Raw genomic sequence first — 26760 nt, forward strand, 5'->3', positions numbered from 1 at the left:
AGGTATCGAGCCATTTGGTCCTTCCATTCGTGATAGTTATATGATGTTAGGATCGATGCTTTGGGAAACTCCATTTTTCTATCGATCTTCGATCTCCAAACTGTAATACCTACAAAATAAAGTAATGGTGCGCCTTTTATCTAGCAACTTGTGGGCTCTGATACCATGTAAATGTGTTAGAAAACCTGCACAAATGAATCTAGCTAGTAAAGGTTGAACACACAGCTTCCTCTCCTCGTTGTAAAAATGTTTCCCTAGCTATTGGAACTGCTATTTTCCTAGAAAATCAGCAAGCCCGTATCTGAGGTATGGAAATTATGTCCTCTATAACAAAAATTATGAATCCTCTAACTTTTGAATGCTACTCCTCTAGATCTTGTGCAAATTCCATAACAATTTTTTCGTTAAAATCTTGCAGCCTCTCAAAGTATACTAACCACCCTGCATTCCTAAATATTTCTAGGGCTTCTAGATGGTGTAGCACCGCACCAATGGATTTTGGTTCATGACAAACTGTCATTCCTCCCAAGGTTATTTCAAAGATTATTATTGCTCATAACTTCTAAGAAATTGTTACAAGGTTGCACTTGATACATACAAACACTTTCTAGAGTAGAGAATATCATTCAAATGAAATTTGGAAATGGGAAGGGAAAAATTAAGGTTACCCTTTCATTGAATTTAGGATTTTCATCATAAATGACAATTATCAAGAATGATTCCCAAGTATTCACATTGATTTTCAAAAATGATAGGAGTAACGACGGTGGTGGGTAATTACTTAATTAGTATAAGTGTATTGTGCGTAAGCCAAATGGTAATTATTGAATTGGGGTATAGTCATATTATATCATACGATAGAAATAGTACACTCCTTCCCCCAACTTAATTACAAAATCCATCCTTGGCATGTGTAACAGAAAAATTCATATCATCCCTTAAATCCAAATCCTACAAGTAAATGGAAATCAAACATACCTAAAGTACAAGGAAAGTGACTAGACCAATGCTATAATATTTCATGTGTGGCTAAAAAGGAAGCTAAAGTGGACACTAAAAACAATGCCATAACGAGGAGAAAAATAGGATGTTACACAAGAAGCAAAAACAAAAGCTAAAAAGGAAGCTAAAGTGGACGCAAAAAATGTCATAACAAGGGGAAAAAATAGGATGTTACACGGGAATCTATACATGAAGCTACATCAAGAGCTCTAGAAGAGGTTAAAATGGGTGTTTACATCAGCGCTAAAGTTTGCATTAAGTCTGACACAAAAAATCGTCAGCTTTAGTGCCGACTGGCTATGATCAGTGGAAAAAATGCCAAAAATATTGCCATCCTGATAAATAGTGCCATTTTTTCCAAAAAGGTGGATAAAATACACTAAAACAGACAATGGAAGAAAAAAACTTGGGAGCTAAAGAGGAAGCTAATCACAGGTATTTATTATACTGTTATCTGATGTTCTTATTCTAAAACTTTATTGTTGGAGATATTTATCAAGTTTGTGATACCATGCTCTAGAATCTTGTTTAGCACATACAACTCCATATTCAACTTGCACATATATTTTCTTTATCAGTCAATTGAAAAAATTTAGGTTGTTCAACATAGAATTCATCTCTAATCTCTCCATTAAGAAAAGTCAATTCCACATCCATTTGATATATGTTAAAGTTATTATAACATGCAAGATCCAAGAACATTCTGATTTCCTCAATTCTGAAAATTATACAAATTTCTCCTTGAAATCCACACATTCCACTTGAGTATATCCTTTGCAAACAAGTCTTCCTTTGTTCCCCATGGTTTGATCACCCTCATTTAGTTTATTCTTGAAAATGCACTTGGTACTTATCACATTCCTATTCTTAGGTATTGATACCATCTTCCAGGTTTGGTTCTTTTCAATTTGATCTATTTCCTCATCCATGGCCTTAATTCAATGTTGGTATTGAATAGCTTGATCAAATTCTTTAGGTTATATTGTGGACAACAAAGAAAAATTAGCATGGCTAGGAGAGCCTACAAGCTTCCTTGCTTAAAATCCTACTACTTTATTTCCTAAAATTTAACTTTCAGGATCATGTTTATATGCATACCTTGATGGAGTTTTAGCAGGTTGTGCATCAGCTCCATTGTCTTCTTCTTCATGGTCCTCAAGCTCTCATTGTTAATCTTCTTCTTCATCTTCAACCTGACAGTTGATCAGAACATTTTTGGGTTGTTGTTTTCCTCTATATATTGAAGCCTCATCAATCCTTACATAATTACTTTCAACGATTTTACGCAGTCATTTATTGCAGCATTTGTAGCCTTTTCTTTTGGAAGAATAGCCAAATAGTATTCCTTTGTCTCCTCTTGAGCCAAACTTTCCAAGATTATCTTCATTTTTCTTAATCTAACATTTTCTCCCAAAATTTTTGAAATGCTTTATGGAAATTGATTTTCCATACCATAACTATTATGGCGTTTTAATATTCTTTTCTATTAAATGTGTCTTATTTAGAATATTGGCTAATGTTTGTACAACTTCTCCCCAAAACATATGTGACACCTTTTTTCATCAAGCATAGCCCTGGCCATTTCTTGGACCATCCTTTAATCCTCTCAACAACATCATTTTTTTGTGGGGTGCTTACAACTAAGAAATTCCTCTTTATCTCAAATTTCCCACAGAAATCATAGAATTCATCCAAGGTAAATTCTCCTCCTCGATCTAATATCAAACATTTGATCTTCGTATCCATAACATTCTCTACTTGTGCCTTAAGTGTTTTAAATTTCTCAAATGTTTTATATTTTTCTTTAAGTAGACCAACCTCGGTCATCCTAGTAAAATCATCAATTAATAGCATGAAGTAGCCCTCACCTCGTAGGGACTATTTTCTAATGAGGCCACAGAGATCAGTATGAATGATTTCTAGAGGTCATATTGTGGTATGATCCTTTTATGTGAATTGTGCTCAAGTTTTCTTCCTGAATAAACATGATTTACAAATGTTCTTATCTTGTTTTGAGACCTCATGAAAATATATTATTATCTCCCTTTTGTTGGGTTTTACTAAATGATCAAAGATGATGTGTCCCAGTTTCTTATGCCATGACTAGCTCTCATCATCCTTTACCATATAACAACTTTCTTTGCCACCTTTTAGCACATAAACATTGCTTTGAGTCCTCATTCCTTTCACTATAGTTTTTCCTGAATCTACCACCCTTACTACACAATCATCTAACCTGAATATAACTTCATGTCCTTAGTCACACATCTGATTGAAACTTAAAATATTATGCTTAAGACCATATACATATAACATATTTTGAGCCTTGGTATTTCCCTTTTACAAAACCAATGTCCTTTTACTTGTTATTATTGTTGGTGCATTATAACCAAAAGGGAAATTACCACCTATGTGTTCATTGAGAGATATAAACTTTCTTTTGTCACATGTGATGTGCACGATGAAATGTTCAAGCTCAACAATAGATGGTATGTACCTTGTATGGGAAACTTGAAGAAGCTCATGTTGGACAAGTTTCATAAAAGATATTAAAGTCATCCTGGTTATCAAAAAATGATAACAACCATGAAGAAAATATATTATTGGAGGGATTTGACGAAGGAAGTTGCTAAATATATTTCAAGGTGCCTAGAATGTCAACAAGTCAAAGTGGAATGTAGATACCCATCGGTATTGCTAAAACCAATCCCCATTTCTGCATGGAAATGGGAAGTCATATCTATGGACTTTGTCACAAGATCTCCAAGAACACCGAAGAAGCACGATGCCATTAAGGTGGCAGTGGATAAATTGAGTAAAGCAACTCATTTCATAGTTTCCAAGTTCACCCACAAAACAATTGACATAGCTCATATTTTCATGAAGGAAAAATCAAATTGCATGACATATCTAAGAAGATCATTTAATATTAGGATGTCAAGTTTACTTCCAATTTATGGAAGGCATTGCTTTTTAGTTTTGGAACCGAGCTAGCTTTTAATTGAGCGTATCATCCTTAGATTGATAAACTAAATGAGAGAGGAAAAAAATAAATTTAAAGGACATGTTGAGGATGTATGTCATGCATCAGCCAAAGAGATGGGAAGAATTCCATCCACTAGTTGAATTTTCCTACAAAAACAAGTACCAAGAGTTGTTAAAAATGAGCCCTTTCGAGGATTTACATGGCATAAAATGTAACATTTCTATTAACTCGAATGACCCAGTGGATAGGATGGTCCATGGGCCTGACATGTTGAAGGAAATGGACGAATAAGTGCTCCACAACAAGAAGAAATTGAAGACATCCCAGGATAGGAAAAAGAGTTATGCATATCAACTAAGAATGCACAAGGAATTCCAAGTGGGAGAGTATGTATATCTCCGAATCATGCCAAGAAATATCTCACCAAAAGTGGGGTCTAGTGTTAAGTTGGCACCTATATTTTCTAGACCATTTCAAATTTTTGAAAGAGTGGGACAGTGGCTTATAGATTTGGCCTTACCACCTATAGTCAAAGCACATGAAATTTTTTCACATTTCTTTACTTAATAAGCATCTACGTGACACAAATCATGTGTTGGATTGGTCTATGTTATAGTTGGAATTCACGAGAGAATTCCAACCAAACAACTATGTATCCTAGACAAAAAGAAAATTGCACCCCAAAATTAAATAATAGAGCAGGTTGAGGTACAATGGAAGTACTTTAGATCAAATGAAGCAACCTGAAAAATGGAAGATCAAAGGAGGGTCTCTTACCCATTTTCTTTTAATGTGTAAAATATTCATATGTAAAAGTTGTAAATATAAAGCTCAATGGTTAATTGTTGTGTGATATTTATAGAACATCGAGGATGATGTATCTTAAGGGGAAGGGATTTGTAACAACCCTTTCTTTTGCACCCCATGATTTTATATATCCCTTGTGTAAATTTTGGGGACATATGTAAAAAAACTCAAGTAAAATCAATTGATGGTTGATTGAAGGGGGGACATAGATTAGAGCTCTGATGGGAAATTTGCGTGAATTGTTGGTATTACTAAGGAATTTTTATGAGTAGGCCACACCATCCCATTTAATCCCCTTACCTATCACCTAACCATGGTGCTTCTTGCTATGATAGACATTAAAATTTTGGAGTGGGCAAAAGTTTTGGAGTGGGAAACAAGGTTATAGGACAGTGGCCATCCATGTTTCCTTCTCGAGGATTGAGACAAAGAACAATTGTCTCAAGAGTGAAAAGATAAATTATAAACCTAACGAGGTACACACACACACAAGAGAATAAGAGACAACTGAGAAGAGATTGAGGAGATACGAACAGAAGATGCAAGCAAGTTCAGATAGCGGACATAGATGAAGAATAATGCCTGAAAAGTGGAAACATCTGAGAATAATGAAAAATACTGACTTTTGGGTTGAAATGTTCTTGAGTTGGTGCTCTCTGACTTCGAAGTATCCCTTATGACTAGGTTCAAGGCCCTAGATTGTGTGTCTAAGCATGGTTGGCTAGTGGGAGGTTCAGTGGAGAATTAAACCACTTAGTGCTTGTTGAATGGGCTAATAAACCACTTGGGTGTTGGTTGTAAAGCTGATAAACCACTCAACAAGGGAAGATGAACTAGTGTGCTGCTTGTTGTGAGGCTATGAAACCACCTGAATAGTGGACTATAGCCTCTTGCAATGCTTGCCTTCAAAACACAATTGTCAAACCACCTATATAGTGAATTTATTCTCATCGAACTAAGAAATAGCCTAGCTAGACCTTGAGTGAATCCCTATGCTCGATATCAGAGAGTAAGAGAGTCACTATGGTGCCTACTTCCAGATAGTAGTTGATAAACTACCTGGACAATGGACTCCTTCTCCTGAGTATTTGACCAAGCCCTGGTGTGAATTATCCCTTGAGCAAGAATCCCCTCAAACTCTAGATCTTACTCAGGGGTGGTCAGCTGCAAGAGAGGTTGCAATATAGCTATCCTATGATTGGGTGGAGAGTTGAAGTCCCTCCTTCAGTTGCTAGTCATCCTAATATATTCAAATAAGTATAATGTTGTTCATATTTGAATTAAAGGTTGTGATAACCTTGTTTTGTGACTAAATGCTACAATGATTGTGCATATTTATGTGTGGATGCTTGAAAGTTGTTATTACATTCACTGCTAACACGAATATTGTGGATTCACTCACTAGTAGCACCATGAAGCCACTACCATGATTTACATGTCATTTATATGCTTGGAGCTAAGTGTTTACATGGCTATAATTGCAGGTTCTCATCTTGTGAAAAGTTTGTGCAAACTGTAAATATTTGCAAATTTCTTTATTACTATGTTGAATCATAACTTCAGTTAATTTCTCTGACTAATTTAATACATGCATGTCAACCTACTCAAGAGCTTGTTGTAGATCTGTGTGAATGGGTTGTTGACACGTGTTACTTGTTGGAGGGCAAGGATTGGCTGAGACAATGCTTCTCAAGAAAAAAGTGGTGTCTAAATTGATGGATCCATGCCTTAAGAAATTCTTGAAATTTCCACACTCCCTTGTTTCTTCATGTGATGGGGTAATCTAGGGTTCTGGGCTAGCCAAGTGGAATTGCTTGTGCACAGCCTCGATTTCATCAAGATTGGATATCCTCTTTCATAGTCATCGCATCCAGAAATCGAGGATTTGGGGTCGGACGAAGGCCAACACTTAAGTGGAGCTTGGATATACCATAAGTTGAACCTCCCCTTTTAAAACATACCACATCCTAAAATATGGTGGTCGAGAGGGATTGAATGTGACATGATGGGACATGCATCAGATGGGCTACACGTGGCAAGTAGATCCGACAATCTCGTTATCCAGTGGTATATAGGGGCAACACCTAAGTGCATTACGAGATGAGTGTTGGGCTAGATTACTCATAACAGTTGAAGGAATCCCTCTGATGTTGTTGAGAGATATCGAGAAGGTGCTACAGGCATACATGGGCACAAAACAGATTAACGACAGGGTGTTGCATAATACTTTAGAGTGGGGACCGAGTTAACCCTACTCTAAGCTAACATGGTAGTGCCATGAGGTCCACCAAGTGGACACCACATGGTAAGCTATGGGCCCTTCATCGAACTCGCTTTGTAGCTCACTCGGATATGATAATCCATCCATTTGGAGATGCTGAACAATAATACAAGGATTAAAGGATCATATGAGCCATATATGAATGCACAATAATGTATTATGCCATGATATTGGGTCTTATACTAAGTTGATGTGGTTGTGCGACAAAAATCTGATACCACGTAGACATTCATTGCTAACATGGCCAAATATCATTAGCTAAACTTCAAATAAATTTATATCACATAAAAACTCTCGACGAGCTGAACGCGATAGTGGCATTTGTTTTAAGTTCTAATGAAGCGAATAACACTTTTGGCCATTCAAGAAAATACAATAGAGTGTAAAAAATTTAGTTTCCTATAGATTTAACTCTTGCCTGCATGGAAAGCAGATGTTTAAGTGACGATTATTAGTTTTGTTGGGACTTGGGTACACGATTGGACTGTGGCTCTCGAGCAATTAGTCGTACTTGCGCAAGTGTCTCTATATTGTCGGCTATTTGGGTTGAATTTGTCAGAAAATCGGCGTAAGGACATGACATCCACCAGTTTTTTTAGGCAGTTGTCTATAACGCGACTTTTTGAAAGTCTTTCTGGCTGGTTTTTCGGTCGAAATCCGGCAGGAATTTATTGGAATCGCAAGTTTGATAGCTAGTTTCTGCACAATGAAAGCGTCCCAGGGGTTTTCCAGGGTGCTGAATCCAAATATGCAATTAAAAAACCATTTTAACTGCAACAAATCAAGATTTAACCTCAATTTCTTCCGCCGGATTCCGTCACCTGAATCTCCAAAAAATCGCATTATAGACAACTCCGTTCTTTAGGTATTCCATCTTCCGCTCTCCCTTGGGGGATACGATAAGATGCACATGAACGACTCGGACTAGAGTCGTCTGTTGGTATCTCCTTGTTCTCGGCTTTTTCGGTTGAATTCGTCACACAATCGGATTCTTCGCTTGCGAAAACGACTTGTATCGTCCAGTTGCCATCCAGTTATACGTATTTCATCTTGCGCTCTCCCGTTGGGGACAGGATAAGCTTCTGGACGTGTCTTCTCCGCAGAAAGCTTCTGGAACTGACCTCTCACGTCTTCAACAGCCAATTAAATGATGCGATCGCCATGAATTACACGGATACCAACATTTGTATTTTTAAGCGGAGTGATCGTATCATTGCTTATCTTTGACATCTCGCTTGTCAGTTAAGGATACGACGTGAATATAAAATAATGGTCCACGTTTGATCTTTGAAGCACATGCCATAACAAACAGATGGCTGAGTTCAACTTGGACATATTTCCTGAGTAGCTGACTCACTCATTCACCGCCCTGCATTGACATCTGAATTCATCATCCCATTGGATACATATAACAGCGGCCTGACATTCTCGGCGCACTATATACATAGTGACATCCATTGATCTTCCCCATATGGCGGCGCAGTTTAAATGTACCTTTTACTTGAATTTGAATTATTCAAAGTTCAAATGAACATTTTTGTGAATTTGAATATATAGTCTAGATGGTACGCAGGTTGAGGATGTGTGAATTTGAATATATAGTCCAGATGGTACGCAGGTTGAGGATGGGAGATATTTTAGGGAATTAGGGTTGCAAGCTGAGGATAAATGATTTAAGTTTGATTTAGCTTTGAATGGGCAGATTGTTTTTTAATCTAGAATGGAAATTAATTAGTGGGCAGATTGTTTTTCTATCCAATATTGAAATTGGCCTTAGTATAGATTTTGAATGGATATAATAACAGCTTGACATTTTCTATGCATTATATAAACAGTGACATCTATTGATTTTCATCATATAGTGGTGCAGTTTCAATGTACCTTTTTCTTGAATTTTAATGATTCAAAGTTCAAATGTACATTTTTGTGAATTTGAATATAAAGTTTAGATGGTAAGCAAAAATGTAATCCTAAGATATTATGTTCTTTCTATTGAATTTTTCATTTTGTTGAGGATAATCTCACATAAATTTATTTAATTTATTGAGGTATTTGTTAGGTTAATGTATATTATAATTTTTGTTATACATCACGAAATTTATCATATTTTAGTTGTCAAACCAACAATGGGATAGTTATTACTAGTTACTATTAGCAAATACAGGTCAATGTTATTCAAGGAAATCATTGTTACTCAAGGAAAGCCATGATACTTGTAATTACTGGTTGGTTGGTGAAAACCATGATACTTGTAATCATTGGTTGGTGATGTGTAAGAAGGTAGGATTTCACTCCTACCAAATATCAGTCTTGAGCTGTTAACTTGTTTTCTTAAGTCCAAAAACTAACTTTTAACCAAACAAAAACAATTTTGAGGCATACTCCAAACCTATAATATATTACATTTGATAATTTATATTATTAGGTTGAATTTCAAAATTGGTCAAGTATTTGGTATGATATTGTATATCATATTTAAGGAGTGAAAATAATAATTTGGGCTATTTTATATTGAATTAATTAATTATCAATATCTTGATAAGGAAAAATTATTTTAAAAAATTATGTTTATAGTGAGTTGGGTTGGTTTAATTGTGTCACAAATAAAAAATTATTATAAAAATTTATTAAAATATAATTTGCAATTTTGAGGGTATAATATTTGAAAGATATAAATTGGGATTTGACTTATTTGGTTTTGTTTTTTAAAATTTAACTAGTAAAATACGGGTTTGTAATTTTATTATTATTAGTGTTTTTAATATATTAAAAAAAATAGATAATACAAAATACCATACAACATATCAATATTTACCTCAAATTATGTTGTTTCTATATCATCTAATTGGACATCCACTTTACTCTTCAATATGTTGGAATTCATGACAATGGAGGGGGAGTTTGACACCCCACCACCTCTCACCTCTCATCGCATTTAAGAGTGGGTGGCACCCACCCCATGCATCAGACATGCAAGTGAAAACATGAATTTTAAAAACATTTTTAGCTTGTTTGTGACCAAGAAATTGTGACTTTTTATGTTTTCCAAATTTAACCTTCGGGAGCTTATATTTTTTTGAGAATTTTGTTGTGAAAAATTATGGACATATAGTTGAAGAAATTTGATGTTTGTTGATTGCATATACGTGAAAATGTTAGACAAGTATGAGTGACCATAGTTTTTAGAGATGGTGATTCATTTTGGGAAAAAAATTATATCATCACAATTTACACCGATTGCACTATGGCATGGACTAATCTTGAGGAATTTTTAGATTCAATCATTATCTTTTATCATTTAATGAAATAGGGTAAGACAAAAAAAGGATGATTTTTCAATACATTGGTTGATCCATCAATTTTAATTTTAACTTAATTATCAGTAAGTCAGCTGAAAATATATTTTTGAAGAAGACAGGAAGAAAAAACTTTAATGCAATTTTTCAAATAATTTTGAAGAGGATATGGAGAAAAAGAATAATTTGATATTTCTATTTTAAAGTTATTGAATTTTCATTTCAGACTATTTTCAAGACTCTCAAAATGTCCAATGGCACAGTTTAATATAAAATTAATAATCAATATCACTTCTTCATGCAAAATGAATAAATCTTAAATCATTAGAAGCTATACTCAGAGCTAAATCTAGTGGTCCCAAAAGCTTCATCTAACGCTTAAATCTTGCAGAGATTTGGCTTCTCTGAAGTTATCATTTCCGGAAAATTGCATATTTTCTCCTCATTTTCATTGACGAAAAACTCTTTGCTTAGAAAAATTTATTGTATGAGAGATTAAAAAAAATTTACAACTCTTGTACCAGAGTTTTTTTGCAACTATGGTTTGTGTTAACCACAATGGTTTCCCAAAAAAACTCTTGGCCAAGAGATTCTGTCGAAAAAACTCTCTGCCGAAAAGTTTCCAACCTCTCATCCAAGAGTTTGAGAAGAGAATCTGCCATGCAGCCAAACCCTCAGCTAAGAGTTTAAAAATCTCTCGGTAGTTTATACCAGTCGATCCGATCGTTTTCTCAACTGACGCAACCTATTCGGTGTAAAAAACTTGTAGTAGAGAATCATATATAAAGATTAGTTTGGAAGGAAAAAAAAAGTGAAAATGTAAAAAATGCATTTTTAAAGGCTACCCACCAACCAGATGTTATATATGTCTAATATAGTCATTTAGTTACAGTAATGTTATATATGTCTAGAATAGTCATTTAGTTACAGTAATGTTATATATGTCTAATATAGTTATTTAGTTACAGTAGTTCTGTTGTAGTTGAAAGAAGTGAAGACTAAACAATGACAATGGAAATTATTCATGGACAAATATAATACTATTTTTGAAAATTTTCCATCAACACATTTCATATGAATGGAACATATTATTCAATGAACCGTTTTTAATGTATAGATGTCTAAATTATATTATCTAGTGTGTTTTTCCCCAATATTATTTGTTATTATTTGTTGAGCAATAAATTTATAGGCTATGTATTATGTTGCCCTGAATTAAAAAACAAAAACTTTATATATATATATATATATAAAATTATTAAGTCATAAATTTATAGCTTATATATTATGTTGCCTTCCATTTAAAAATACAAAAACTTGTTTTTTATTTATTTTTTATATACAAAATTAAAATTAAAAATAGTTCAGAATTTCATTACCTTCTTATTATTGATTAGTATATATGTATATATATATTAAATAAAATATTTCTCATCTTTCCTAAATGAAATAAAATAAATCTCCTTTATTGCATTCAAATAAATCCTCTTACATGTACTAATAAACAAACATATATATAATTCAACTATGTGTAAATGCTTGGATATAATCAAACCGAAAATAAAGGAGTAAAATTATATGCATTTTGATAGTTAGAGTCTATGTATATGGGCTTTGATAGTTATAGTTTTCTAATGTGTTTTCTTTTGTATAATATGTGTTTATATGTTTAGAGTCGAACTGTTTTTTAAGTATAATTGTGTTATGAGAATGAAAGAATATTAGGAAATTTGTACGTAAAACACATAAATAAATTTAAGATCTCTTGTGGCAAAGAAATAATGTTTTAATTATAAAATATTTATTTTTTTATAATTTTATAAAATAATTTAATTATTTATTTTTATATATTTAAATTTAAAATATTTGAAATAAAATAATTATTTTAGTAACCATAGTATAATTATTGTGTTGACTTGATAATGACTTGTTAGTTTTAATTTATCTATCAATAAGAGGAGAAATGTTATATCAACAAATGTGTTTTTAAATTTTTTCCATTATTAGTATAGTATAGTATGGTTAATAATAATGAGCATAATTTAACTGGCATAGTTTAACTCATCCGTCAATAAGAGGAGAAATGCTATATGATTTATTGAGAAATAAAAATAAAATAATTATTTTAGTGACCATAGTATAATTATTGTGTTCATTTGATAATGACTTGCTAGTTTCAACTCATCCGTCAATAAGAAGATAAATGTTATATGAACAGATGTGTCTTTAAATATTTCTCAATTATTAATTATTTACTAGTATGGTATGGTTAATCATAATAGACATAGTTTAACTTATCTGTCAACAAACTAAAAATGTTACATGATTTATTGAGAAAAATTAGATAATAAATATGAACAAATGTGTTTTAAAATATTTTTCATTTTTTAATTATTTACATAAAATTTACATATAATTAATTATAATAGGCATAATTTAAGAAATAAATGAAATTATTGTTGATAGGAATCTAGCACTAAAAGACTCAAAAAAAAATTAAACCTTAATTTTTGTAAATTAAATGACTTAAAATGATTTTTAAAAATTTCTGAGAGAAATTTTTTTCCAAAAATAATACCATTTTCTATATTAATTGAACTAAAGGATCATAAACCAATTCCAAAGCACACAAAACTTGGACAGCATAAAACTCTCATCATCGTTCAAATGTGTGGGGAAAGGGTCTTTTACCGAACCAAATTACCTTTCGGCTGAGATGGTAGCGGGAGGTATTAACTGCACTATAGATTGCAGATATTAAATGACGATGATTTAATTGAATTTGAGCCACCGGCGAACTTACTATTTTTGTTGGGAGTGGGGTGCACGGTTGGCCTCTGGCTCTGGAGCAATGAGTCGAGCTTGCAAGTATCTCCTTGTTGTCGACTTTTATGGTTGAATTTGGCAGACAATCAGCTAGTTTGTAGGCATTGATATCATCCCGTTCTTTAGGTATTTCATCCTGCACTCTCCCCTGGGTATAGAATAAGATGCACATGACAGCTTAGAAGTCCAATTGCGTGAAATGTAAGTATCTCCTTGTTGTCGGTTTTTAGGGTTGAATTTGTCGATAATCAGCAGGCGTTAAACGACTTCATATGATCTAGTGTTTTTTTTGGGTGTTTCATTTTGTTGGCTGCGGCTATAATTTTAGATGTTTTTTAAGAAATTTGATTATAATAAAGTAATCAAAATTTTTGGAACTATAATTTCATTAATCCATTATTGTAATATATATCAATTTTTAAATTTTATACTTACTTAAATCTTAAATTTTATACTTACTTAAATCTAAAAATTAACAGATACTAATCTTAAATTAATAAAACTATAACTCCAGAAATACTCATAACCCCAGTTCACTCACAGACAATAAGATGGTTAATGCATATAACGGTTTAAGACGCTTTGTCTACCAAAAAAAACTTAAATCTAAAAATTAACATGTACAAACCCAGTAGATTAATAAAACTACAACTCCAACAATAAGATGGTTAATGCATATAACAGTTTAAGACGCTTTGTCTACCCAAAAAAAATACTTAAATCTAAAAATTGACATGTACAAACCCAGTAGATTAATAAAACTACAACTCCAAAAATACTAATAACCCCACCTCATCGATGAACAACCCTATAAGATGGTTAATACATATGACAGCTTAACGCGTCTTCTCTGCAAAAAACTTCTGAAGGTGGCCTCTCAGCTTTTCAGCAGTCAATTAAATGATACGATTGCCATCCGTTAAACGGATAACAAGATTTGTTTTCAAAGCGGTGTGATCCCATTATCGCTCATCTTATCATCTCGATTCTCAGGTAAGACTGCGACATGGTGTAAAAGGAGGCGTTTTTAGTGTGATTTTGGATTTTTCGGTGCTGGAATTGAGTAGAAAAAATTGTCTTTATTTATGTTATTTGAACTGGTTTTTTGATGGTATATGGATTCACCACCTTTAAAAATTTATAGGGCACTTGGATTATGCAGGGATTACTATGAAACTTGTGATTTCAATAATTTCTTGCCAAATTTTAAAGAAATTAGACCGGAAAACCCCACCTAAAATACTTCCAAAGAGTCACACTAAAAACAACTCAGATGTAAAATAATAGAACGCAGGGGTTAAATTTGACAGGTGGCTTTATCCACGAAATTGTTTTATGACGGTTTTATTTTCAAACTGCCTTTCACATGACTTTCAATATTTACTTTTACAAGTTTTATAACTTTTACAAATTATATTTATAATTGCTTTTATATGAAAAAAATAGTGTAAGGTGCAAATATTGAAGTGAATCCAATTGAATTTTGAAGAGTTTAGGGTAAAAAAATAGCATACTAATTTCCAAAATAGGTTTCCAAAATTTTGTTTTTGGGTTTTTTTAAATAGAAAAAATAGATTATTTCATTATCAAAACAAAAGAGGTTATATTAGCAAAGTCTTTCTCACTCGTAATACTACCAAAAACAGAGAAAAGAATTGCAGCAAAATACAAAAAATATCCAATGCTATATATCAAGGGGAAAACCACCCAACAAAGGAGCAAGAAAACAACAAAGAAAGCTTAGAGTTTGTCAAGTAAAAAGGGGACAACTATTATTGGCTCCTATCCCCAAATGCAAGCTTAATCATCATTATTATTCAAAAAAAACCATGTGACATGGAATTACTAATTGGTGGTCTATCTTTCAATCCTATGAGATACCTAAATCTCTTAGACAATTAACTTATTTACTTGTATAAAAAAAACCAAACTTTTAATCAATAAATATAATGATTATTATGCTATAAATATTTTACACTATTTATTTTAAATTTTTGTTTACATTTCCCAAATTTTTATAAAAATTTCCTCATCTTTCTTTAAATTTCGAAGAAAAAAAAAATCTAATAGATTTTATAAATTGGTATATTTTTTCTTTGTTTTTGAGATTTCAACTCAATATTTTTTTCTTTCTTAAAATGTAACAAGATTTAACCCGATTAAAAAGGTAGAGTGTAACTGGTAGAAAGTCAGTATGCGAGAAACAGTCACAGGTAACTAATTTGACATTGGCCATAGTATAATTATACCTGAAGTCATGGAAGTAGAGCCTGAACAATCCTGCAGCAGCCCTGCTTAGAATGTCCAAGAAAGACTCGCCACGGAGATGGCAGAGAATTGATAGTGCCATCGTAGATCACAAACACACACAGAATAACAGAATCCATGTTGAACATAGCTTTGGCTTTTCTTTGAAACATATTCTTTATTCCTACTGCATTATATGAACATGGAGTGTTATCAGATGCGAAAATTCCAATAGAAACAAGAAACAATGTATTTGTGATAATAAAACAATCCAACTCCTAAAATGTTTTACAAATTATTGACGTTAAACTTGGTAAGATAAATATACACAAAATTCTTCAATATTGTAATAACAATCCAACATAAAAGTAGGTTTGCAACCCTACTCAATTCAAATGAAGGAAATCCACTGGCCTTTCAGATGTGTGACAACTCTCATTGCCAAGCTTTATAGACCTTCAAACTTGTGATTTGGCCAACTCCAAATGTTAAATCACATTAAATGCACTTGAATATAAAGTAGTATCGAACATGCATTGTACTTTAATTATGGAGCTGCATAATTTTTCAGATTTGTAACTTGGCCAGCTCCGAATGTTAAATCTCATTAAATACACTTGAATATAAAATAGTATCGAACATGCATTGTACTTTAATTTTTTCATGTGAAAAATAAAAATATGTATAAATATATTCTTGTACTTGCGTGTTAGAAAATTAACATATCGGCTTCTCATTAAATACACTTGAATATAAAATAGTATCGAACATGCATTGTACTTTAATTTTTTCATGTGAAAAATAAAAATATGTATAAATATATTCTTGTACTTGCGTGTTAGAAAATTAACATATCGGCTTCTCAACGATTCAGAGCATCGCGAGCTAGCCATTATCGGTCGACTGTATACTCAACTATATATATAATAGTAAGCCTTAGCTTAGGAGGCCATAATTTTGGCAAGGGAATAGAAATTTTGGTGGAATATAAAATATTGGTAGAAATTTTTGGAAATCTTGGTCATAATTATTAAGCTTTAGAATTTTAAGTGCTTTAAGGGTTTTTTTATAGTGCTGAATCTATTTCCACCATAAAAAAAATATTCACACTCTTGGCATTAAATTTTTTGAAAAAAAAAACTTGATGCAACCTAGAATTGTGGCCTATATAAACAACCCTTATAATTGTAATTGTAACAATTTTTTTATCCCATGACTGATTTTAGAAATATTTTAGAATGTAATAGATATCAGCAATATTTTATATTTCACCTTTATATTATCTTTTAAATTCTTAAATATTCTTGTTCTCGTATGATTATTTGACCTTACTACTGTCCATTAAATTTTTTAAAATTTACAATTATAATAAATCAAATAAATTTATAACAATTACCTTTAATATTCAAAGAATACATAATATAGTTTGTTAAATTTATGTAGCAAAGTTAATTGTTTATTTTATTATATACTTTCCAAAATCTACAATCCCTTTGAAAAACCATTTTCTCTGACTTTGACATTCAACCGTTGTAGAAATGACATTCAAGACTTATAGAATAAAATTATTTAAATTTAAAAACAAAGTTAATCGTTCATTATTAAATTTTAAAATAAAGTTAATTGTTCATTTGCCGTATATTTGGAATATTCAAAATTTTGTATATTGTATAAATATACAAAAATATATCATGAATATAAAAATGTTTAAATTTTGTCTATTGTAATATAGTAGGCATAAAATGTTTTATATATAAAATTTTCTGGTTTAAATATGTATTTCTAAAATTTGAATATATAATTTAAATATAAATTTTCTAAATTTGATCATAAAGTTTATATGATAAACAACCATGTAAATTTTTATTATGTTTTTTTTTTTTTTTTATTAATCTTTTGTTGAGCATAATCTCATATAAATTTGTTGAAATATTTTGTTAGAGTAGTGTATATCATATTTGTATATGGTTTAATAGTTTTTAAATAATTAGATTCTATTTATGTGGTTTATTGAACTAATTTGGTATTAGCTACATGTAGAATAATATCTACATGTTATTACGAGGAAATAAGGAGGAAATAAGGTAGATAATCTCATTACATATTACTTAAATATATAAGCATATATTATATTGGTATATGGTTAAATCTTTTTTTAGTTTATTATATTCATTTTCAAAATTTTATAATTTTATAGTTGAGCTCGGGAGGCTTCTCTCCAAGCTTTTTGAGCATAGGAATAAAATCTTAAATCAAAATAGATAATTTGTTTCTTTAGGTCCGATAGACCATTATTTGGTCTCAGTGTACGTTAACCATCATCATCATCATCATCATCATAAATATGTAAAGTAATTTGCGAATTTTCATTTTAATAAAAAATTTAAAATATTTAAACATATTGTTAAAGTTGATTTTTTATATAATAAGTTTTTCTCCCTTTTAAATATGATAGTGTTTGTTTGTTGAAGTTATTTAAATATATATACATTTTTTTTAAATTAAATCAAGAAAGCATTTATTTTAAATTTTAAATATTAAGTTTTAAAATATTTATTATTTAAATTTTAAAATAAAAGTATAAAATATTATAGTTATTAATATGAATTATTATTATTTGAATTTATATAGTAAATTGGGTCTATAATTTATAACAATTATTTATATTTGTATATATTTCAATATTTTTGTTTCTATTAAAATTCTCATAATACATATATATATGGGGTTTGTTGTAAGTTTTAAATGTATATATAGTTATTAGTTAAATTTAAAAATGGAATTCTAAAATATGATGGTTATCAATATTAATCCTAACTATTTAAAGTTTTGTATTATTATGTATATTACGAATTTTTTCTAAAAAAATTGTGATAATTTTTGTAGTAAAACAACAATTCACAACCCATTATTGGGGAGATATTGTGCTATACCATTACATTAAAAAGTAGTAAAATAGCTCACATTACAAAATTTAAATATATAATAACAAAAAAAAATTATTAGACAATATTAAAATATTTCAATATTCATCAAAATATTTCAATGTCCATATTAAGTAATAGAATTTTAATCAACTTTATAGAGATATATATAGATATTTTAGAGAAAGATAAAGAGTTTATGTAAATAAAGAGAGATAAATTAATTGAAAGAAAAAATAAACTATTTGGGCACCATATATATAGAGGGGGGAAATTTATTTTTCTTATTTCATGATTTAGAGTATGGAATGCTTACATATAATATTTCAAAAAATATTAATAATATATGTGTGTGTGCATGTGCGTTTTCTACCTTTCAGTGTGAGGGAGATGTGTATCTAAAAAAATATACATCTTAATATGAACAACAGTATGAGGAAAATGTGTATTAAAAATTTATTAACAATAAAAAAAATTAATTTGATATATATAGAAAGAGACAAAGTAGAATAAAATATTTCAATGCCAAAGTTAAGCAAAATATTTTAATATCAAATATGTAGATATTATGTAAAACACTTGAAAATAAAAATAAAAAATATCTTGTAGATGGAATCGGGGTGTGTGTGTGTGAAACAAGGTTATATAAATCTCTAGAGGTGCATTTCTTTCTTCAAGTTCTGCACTCTAAAATATGTTTGCAAGTCAAAAGAATTGATCCCTCTCAACCCTTAGCTATAAAATATCATTTCATGCCACATCTCCCCCAAACTAGGCTATAAAGCTATGATAGAACTCATATTGGCACAATTAATAACGATATTCGAATATTTTATTTAAATCCAACATTAAAATATTTAAGGTGGACATAAAACCATTTTATAGAAGATTGATATTGAAAGATTTTAGCTTGTATTTTGTTATTAATATTTATGGTCAAATTCGAGAGATCAGTTTCCTGCTCTGCAAACCCTCTACAACCAGCAAGCCTGACATCTGTAGTCGATGGGGCTCCTCCCCCTCCATCATGTCCTCCTCTGAATGCGATCATTGCAGCCTTCTAGGCCATTATCGCTTCTCTTCCTAAGAAGAAAAAGACAAAAGACAATAGTTCAAAGTTTGTTAAAAAGGCTGAGAACATTCATGTTGTTTCGTTGTCTCCAACCTTCTCTTGATCTACGATAGCATACACGGAACGTGTGTTGGTTGGAAAATTCACTAGCATGTGGCCATCCCTCAAGTCCTTCGAACAATGGATCAAGAAGAACTAGAGAGAGAAAATGAAAGGTGGATTAGGAATTTGCAATCGGCAATGGCTACTTTGCATTCTTGTTCGAGTTCAAGGAGGACAGGGAGATAATTTTTAGAAATGGTCCATATTTCTTCAAGGCCAAGGGAATGTATTTGAACCGATGGACTATATATTTTGAACCAGCAGAAGATATCCCTGTGCCAGCATGGATGAAATTTTCAAGGCTATCGCTCTCTTGTTAGGGAGATGATTGTCTTCAGGCAATTAGTAACAGATTTGGAAGATATATAGACAAAGTAGAACCTAAAGGAGGTAAGTTTTCTTGCACCGGAATATGTGTGGAGGTGGACTTAGAAAAGGGACTCCTTGTATAAATCCTCCTCGCTATGGGATATTGGAAGCACAATCATATATTAGATTACAAACAACTTCCATTCAAGTGCATAATTTGCCATGATTATGGGTATTTCTCCCGAGACTGCAAGAAATCCAAACTGGGAGAACCAACACAACCCCAACAAGAAGAACAGTGGAAAATGAAAAGAAGAAATGGAAACAGGAGACATCGGGGCCCAAATAATCAAGTGGGCTAGCACAATGTTACACCTACATCCTCTAATAATCCATTTGGGGTTCTCTAATAATCCCTTTGGGGTTCTTCAAGAGATGGGAGAAAAACAAATAGAGGATTTGAGTGAACCCTTAGAATTGACATACGAAGATGAATCTGAAGATGAAATGCATGAAGAGGGGGATATTTTGGAGCAATCAAAGATAGGAGAGGAAAGAGAAGCTCTAACATCCAAAGGCCTAGCCAGAAATCCTAGCCAAAAGGCCTAAGAACCACTGATGTCTAAAGTCAAGGAGACAGGTCTAGTGTTGTGTCAAATCCTACCATTGGAATCTACTCCATACAAGCCATCTCAACTAGTGAGCGATCCAAGGACGATCATCACTAGAAATATGATCCTCCCTCCAAGTGGATCCCAGGATGTGAGTAGTCAAGAAGTGGAAAGCATAGAAAATATAAAAGGTGGGCACTCAAAAAAGGAATTAAGGGAGAATGAGGCATAACTAAACAATAAATTGGGCAATTGGACTCAAATTTCAGACATTCTTGAAGGATTGGCATGCAAAGGACATCGAGGAAAATCAAATGGAGGTCGGAAATCCCACTTCCCTTCCAAAAAATGAAGAAGTTGATTTCTTGGAATATAAGGGGAATGGGTGACCCGAGAAAAGCCATCTAAATAAAAGATTGGGTCAATTTTGAGAAACCCTCAATTTTTTCTATTCAAGAATCAAAATTAGAATAATGTGAGGTAATGGGAGCCTCTAATATATTTTGGAAGGAAAGTTGTGGAGTTGCTTAAATCTCAAGGGGACCATATGGAGGTCTTGGTATCTTTTGGGATAATAATGATTTCATCTTAAAGGATTCTCAATCGTCAACGCATTAGGTAGCTATCGAATTAGAAAATAAAGGAACTGGAGAAAGAGTTAAATTCTTGAATATTTACACCCCAGTAATATATGGTGAGAAAGGTGAATTCTAGAACAACCTCATTTCCCTTAAGGAAACACTGTGGCATCAAAATTCTATAGTTGGTGGTGATTTTAACACAAGTTTGTTGTCACATGAAAAAAAAGGGAGGCTCATTGGTTAGGGATCCTTTCGAGGAGCGAATGGAGGACCTTGTAGGTTTTAACCCTATACAGAAATTACCTGCATCTGAATTCTAAAACATAGAAAATAAACAATGCAAGAGCATAACACATAAAACCCATATACACAGAGATTTTCCCCTGGATCCCAAAACCGGGACTACCAGATTGATTTTTCATTAAATTCCTTTTAATGTTACAATACATATTTATACATGTCGAAGCATCCAATACCATGGATCGAAAACCATCGCGTCCAAAACCATGGACCGAAAACCATCGTTTCCAAATCCATGTGCGAAAACCATGCATGAAACCATAGGTAGGTCCGCCCAACCTAATATAGGGTCCAAAAAAAATCTCCCGGGGCGCTGCCCTGAACCCCGTAGAGGGGGGCTACCCACCCCCCTCAAATCCCCTATGACTGCCCCGCTATGTAATCGACACATCAAAAGGGGGAATCCACCCCCCTCTAACCCCGTGATTAACTACATGGGCTAGTCATGGAAAGAATATAACATAACCCAACATTCTCCCACTTGTTGTTTTCTTTCCACAGGGGGCCACAAGCGAGATTAGTCATTTATCTAGCCTTGCAATGCCCATTTTTTCTCTACACCAAGAGAACTTCTCAAAGCTCATAGATTTTGTCAATGCATCTGAAGTATTCTTCAAAGTGTCCACCTTTACCAGCAACACCTTTTTGTCTTCTATCATATCCCTCACAAAGTGATATTGAACATCAATGTGCTTTGTCTTTGAATGATAAGCAAGGTTCTTTGCCAAGAAAATTGCACTTTGGCTATCACAATCTATCCTTATAGCTCCATGTACTAACCCCATACTTGAACACAATCTCTGCAACCAAACTGCTTCCTTGCTTTCATGGGTGGCTACCATGTATTCTGCCTCTGTAGTTGATAATGCCACTACAGATTGTTTCTTACTCATCCAGCTGACTGCACCTCCAAATAGGTTAAACACATACCCACTTGTAGATATTCTCTAATCCAGATCTCCAATCCAATCTGCATCAACAAAGCCACTGATATCCAAAACTCTGTCCAATCTTCGTCTTCCTTGGTAGCACAAACCATAATCACCAGTGTCACGCAAATACTTGAAAACCTGCTTCACTGTTGTCCAATACTCCTTTTCTGGTTTTGATATAAACCTGCTCAATACTCCCACTGCATGTGCAATGTCTATTCTAGTACAGACCATTTCATACATCAGGCTACCAACTGCACTTGCATATGGAACACAGGACATGTCCTCTTCCTCTTCTTGTGTCTTGGGACACTATTCTGCAGATAACTTCACACCTACAGGAATAGGAACCTTCACCGATTTACTATCCTGCATATTAAACCTCTGCAGTATTGTCTCCACATACTTCCTCTGGTTTAACCAGAGCTTCCTCTTTGCCCGATCTCTTTTAATTTCCATGCCCAAAATATAGTTTGCAGCACCAAGATCTTTCATGTCAAATTTGGAGGACAATTAGGTCTTCAAATCCTGGATAATTTCTTTGTCATTTCCAATCAGCAACATGTCATCCACATACAAGACCAAATAAATAACACGATCACCAATTAATTTAAAATACACATAGTGATCTTCTTTGCTTCCGATGAAGCCAAGTCCCTGTATAAATGTATCAAATTTTTGATACCACATCCTTGGTGATTGTTTTAACCCATACAGAGACTTCTTTAACTTGCATACCAGTTCTTTCTTACCCTTCACCGCAAAACCTTCAGGATGTTTCATGTAGATCTCCTCTTCCAGATCCCCATGAAGAAATGTTGTCTTCACATCCATCTATTATTCCTCAAAATCAAAAGCAGTAGCAAAAGATAAAATTAATCTAATAGAAGCTACCTTGGCAACAGGAGAAAAAATATCACCAAAATAAATTCCCGACACTTGGGAATAACCTTTTGCTACCAACCGAGCTTTGTATTTCTCCACTTTTCCTTTTGCATTTGTCTTGTTCTTCAACACCCATTTGTTGCCAATGGGTTTCCTTCCAGCCAACAACTCCACCAGATCCCAAGCCTCATTTTTGTGCAAAGATACCATTTCATCAACCATGGCCTCTTTCCAGAGTTTGCCATCCTTTGAATCTACTGCTTCCTTCACAGTTTTTGGATCATCATCAGTAACAGATAAAGCAAAATTTGAACAGAAAGCAGATGGACTATACCTTTCTGGTTGCCTTCTTTCTCGATCTAATCTTCTCACACCTAGAGTTTGTGGCTCTTCATCTTCTGATTCCTCCTCTGCTGTAGAGTCTGATTCTTCCTCCTTAAGCTCAAACTCTATCTTCTCAAGTTCCTTTGGTTGGACTTCATGTTTAATAACATCTTTCACCTCTCTAAACACCACATCTCGGTTGTACACAACCTTCCTTGTTACTGGGTTCCAAAGCTTATAACCCTTTAAACCATCCTTATATCCAATAAAGATGCACTTTTTAGATTTACTATCCAACTTGGTTCTTTTCTCCTTTGGAACATGTACATATTCATAACATTTAAATACCCTCAGATGTGAAAGAGAGGGTTTCTTACCAGTCCATACCTCTTATGGAGTCTTATCCTCCAACGCTGATGAAGGTGATCTATTGACCAGGTAATATGTTGTCTCCACCGTCTCCGCCTAGAATTCCTGTCCTAACCTGGCACCACTGAGCATGCTCCTTTCCCTTTCCATCAACATCTTGTTCATTCTTTCTGCAACTCCATTTGCTCAGGTGTGTATGGATTAGTCTTCTGACGTGTTATACCACACTTCTTACAGAATTCTTCAAATTCCTTACTGCAAAACTCTCCACCGTTATCTGTCCTCAACACCTTTATCTTCTTCTCTGTCTAGTTTTCCACCAGAGCCTTAAATCCTTTAAACCTGTCAAAGACTTCATATTTCTTCTGAAGGAAATATATCCATGTATTCCTTGAGAATTCATCTATAAATGATACATAGTACACAGACTTACCCAGTAATGGAACCTTCATAGGTCCAAACACATCACTGTGCACAATTTCTAATATATGTTTTGCCCTCTTACCAGCAGAGGGGAAACTCACCCGATTCTGCTTCCCATATACACAATTTTCCCAGAAATCAAAATCCAGAGAGCTATTACTCATACATTTACCATGAAGTATTCGAAGGCCCTTCTCTCCAATATGTCCAAGCCTTTGATTCCATAGCATGGTATTCTCGCCAGAGACCACTAGATTTTCTGCTCCACTTTCAAGAACCACAAAACTAGTGCACCCATCAACAACAGTTCTACCTTGCAACTTGTATAGAGTTCCAATCTGAACTCCCCGCATCAATACCAGTGCTCCCTGAACCATCTTGCAGGTATCCTTCTCGAACATTGTTTTTACACCTGCATCATTCAGCTTGCTTACGGAAATCAGATTTCTGGCCAATGCAGGAATATGTAGAACACCCGGAAGTGTTCTAACCCTTCCACCTTACAACTTCAACTTTACTTTTCCACGACCAATGATTCTAGCCTTCCTATCATCCCCCAAGAAGATATCACCACCATCATATTACTCATACTCGCAGAACCACTCTCTATGGGGAGTAAAGTGAAAGGATGCACCTGAGTCAATCAACCATGCCTCATGATCTACATGTGTACTTGAAGAAGCCAAGTACACATACCCACCTTCATCTGAGGTGGTTTCGCCTCTATAGAAGGAGCATCATCAGATCCATTTCCTTTGTCAGGAGCTTTAGATTTATAGTCCCTTTTGTAGTGACCTTCCTTTCCGCATTTCCAGCACACCACCTTTACAAGTTTTACTGGAGATTTAGATCTCCCTTTAGATTTAGATCTCCCACTCGATGACTTATTTTTGTTTCTATTCTGGGACCATCCTCGTACAGACAAGGAATCACCATTCTGGCTCTCCATATTTTTGCTGTCTCATCTCCTCCATCAGCAAGGATGAGACTATTTCATCAAACTGCGGGGCAGTTGCATTGCTACCTACTGCAATAACTAGACTATCCCATGAATCTGGTAGAAAAAAAAACAAATTGATGCACTTATCTTCATATGAAATTTTAATATCAACAAATAATAACTGACTTGCCATAGTATTAAACGCGTTAATATGCTCTGTCGCAGAGTCTCCATCTTTCATCCTCAGGTTATACAACTTTTTCTGTAGGAACAATTTATTCACCAGAGACTTAGATTGGTACAAAGTCCCTAACTTGTCCCACAAAGCCTTCACCACAGCGTCCCCTGATACATTCAGCAATACTGAATCTGTGACGCATAATCGTATTGTGCTCTTTTCCTTTTGATTCAACTTCTTCCATTCTTCATTGGACACTCCCATTGGTTTAGTACCCGGATCTACCGTGATCCACTAATCTTTATCCACCAACAGATCCTCCATCTTGAGTTTCCACAACTCAAAACTCTGACCATTAAATTTCTCGATCTCTATATTTCCATTTCTCGCCATCTTCTTTCACCACCAGAATCGATCCCGCAGATCTCCCACTGAACAGGGTCTACCAAAGGCCCGAGCGAAACCCCTCAGCAACAAAGGTGTCCCCTTGAAGCCAAAACAGCTCCGATACCAAATGTAGATTTTAACCTCGTACAAAAATACTTGCATACGAATTCTAAAACATAGAAAATAAGCAATGCGAGATCATAACACATAAAACACATATACACAGAGATTTTCCCTTGGATCCCAAAACCGGGACTACCAGATTGATTTTTCATTATATTCTTTTCAATGTTACAATACATATTTATACATGCCGAAGCATCCAATACCATGGACTGAAAACAATCGCGTCCAAAACCATGGACCAAAAACCATCGCATCCAAAGTCATGTGCGAAAAGCATGCACAAAACCATAGGTAGGTCCACCCAATGTAATATAGGGTCCAAAAAAAATTGCCCGGGGCGCTACCTTGGACCCCATAAACGGGGGCTACCCGCCCCCCTCAAACCCCCCTGTGACCCCCAGTGCACAATCAGCGCAACGAAGGGAGGACTCTGCCCCCCTTCTAAACCCCCAGTTAACTACATGGGCTAGTCATGGAAAGAATATAACACAACCCAACAAGCCTTATGGTAGAATGGGACTTGATAAACATCAAACCAACAAGAGGAAAATATACCTATTCAAACAAAGTGTGGAGCAGTGAATATTGCAGTAAGGTTAGATCATTTCTTAATTCATAGTTCATGGATTTTATTAGGATGGGATGCCTCCTTTATCATGCCTCTCAAAGAATCTAATCACTGGCCCATTAAATTAGTAATGGAAATGGGAGAGGGTCTTGGTCCTATTCCTTTTAGATACAATCCATGTTGGTTGTGATAAGGAGAGATGGACAACATCAAATAATCATGGCACACTCATGTAATGGGATCCCCAACCTTCATGTGGGAATCAAAGTTGAAAAAGGTTAAAT

The sequence above is a fragment of the Pinus tabuliformis genome, chromosome X (genome assembly GCF_031772625.1).
Source record: "Pinus tabuliformis cultivar Carrire ecotype Pingquan chromosome X, CPIR1, whole genome shotgun sequence".
Lineage (NCBI taxonomy): Eukaryota > Viridiplantae > Streptophyta > Pinopsida > Pinales > Pinaceae > Pinus > Pinus tabuliformis.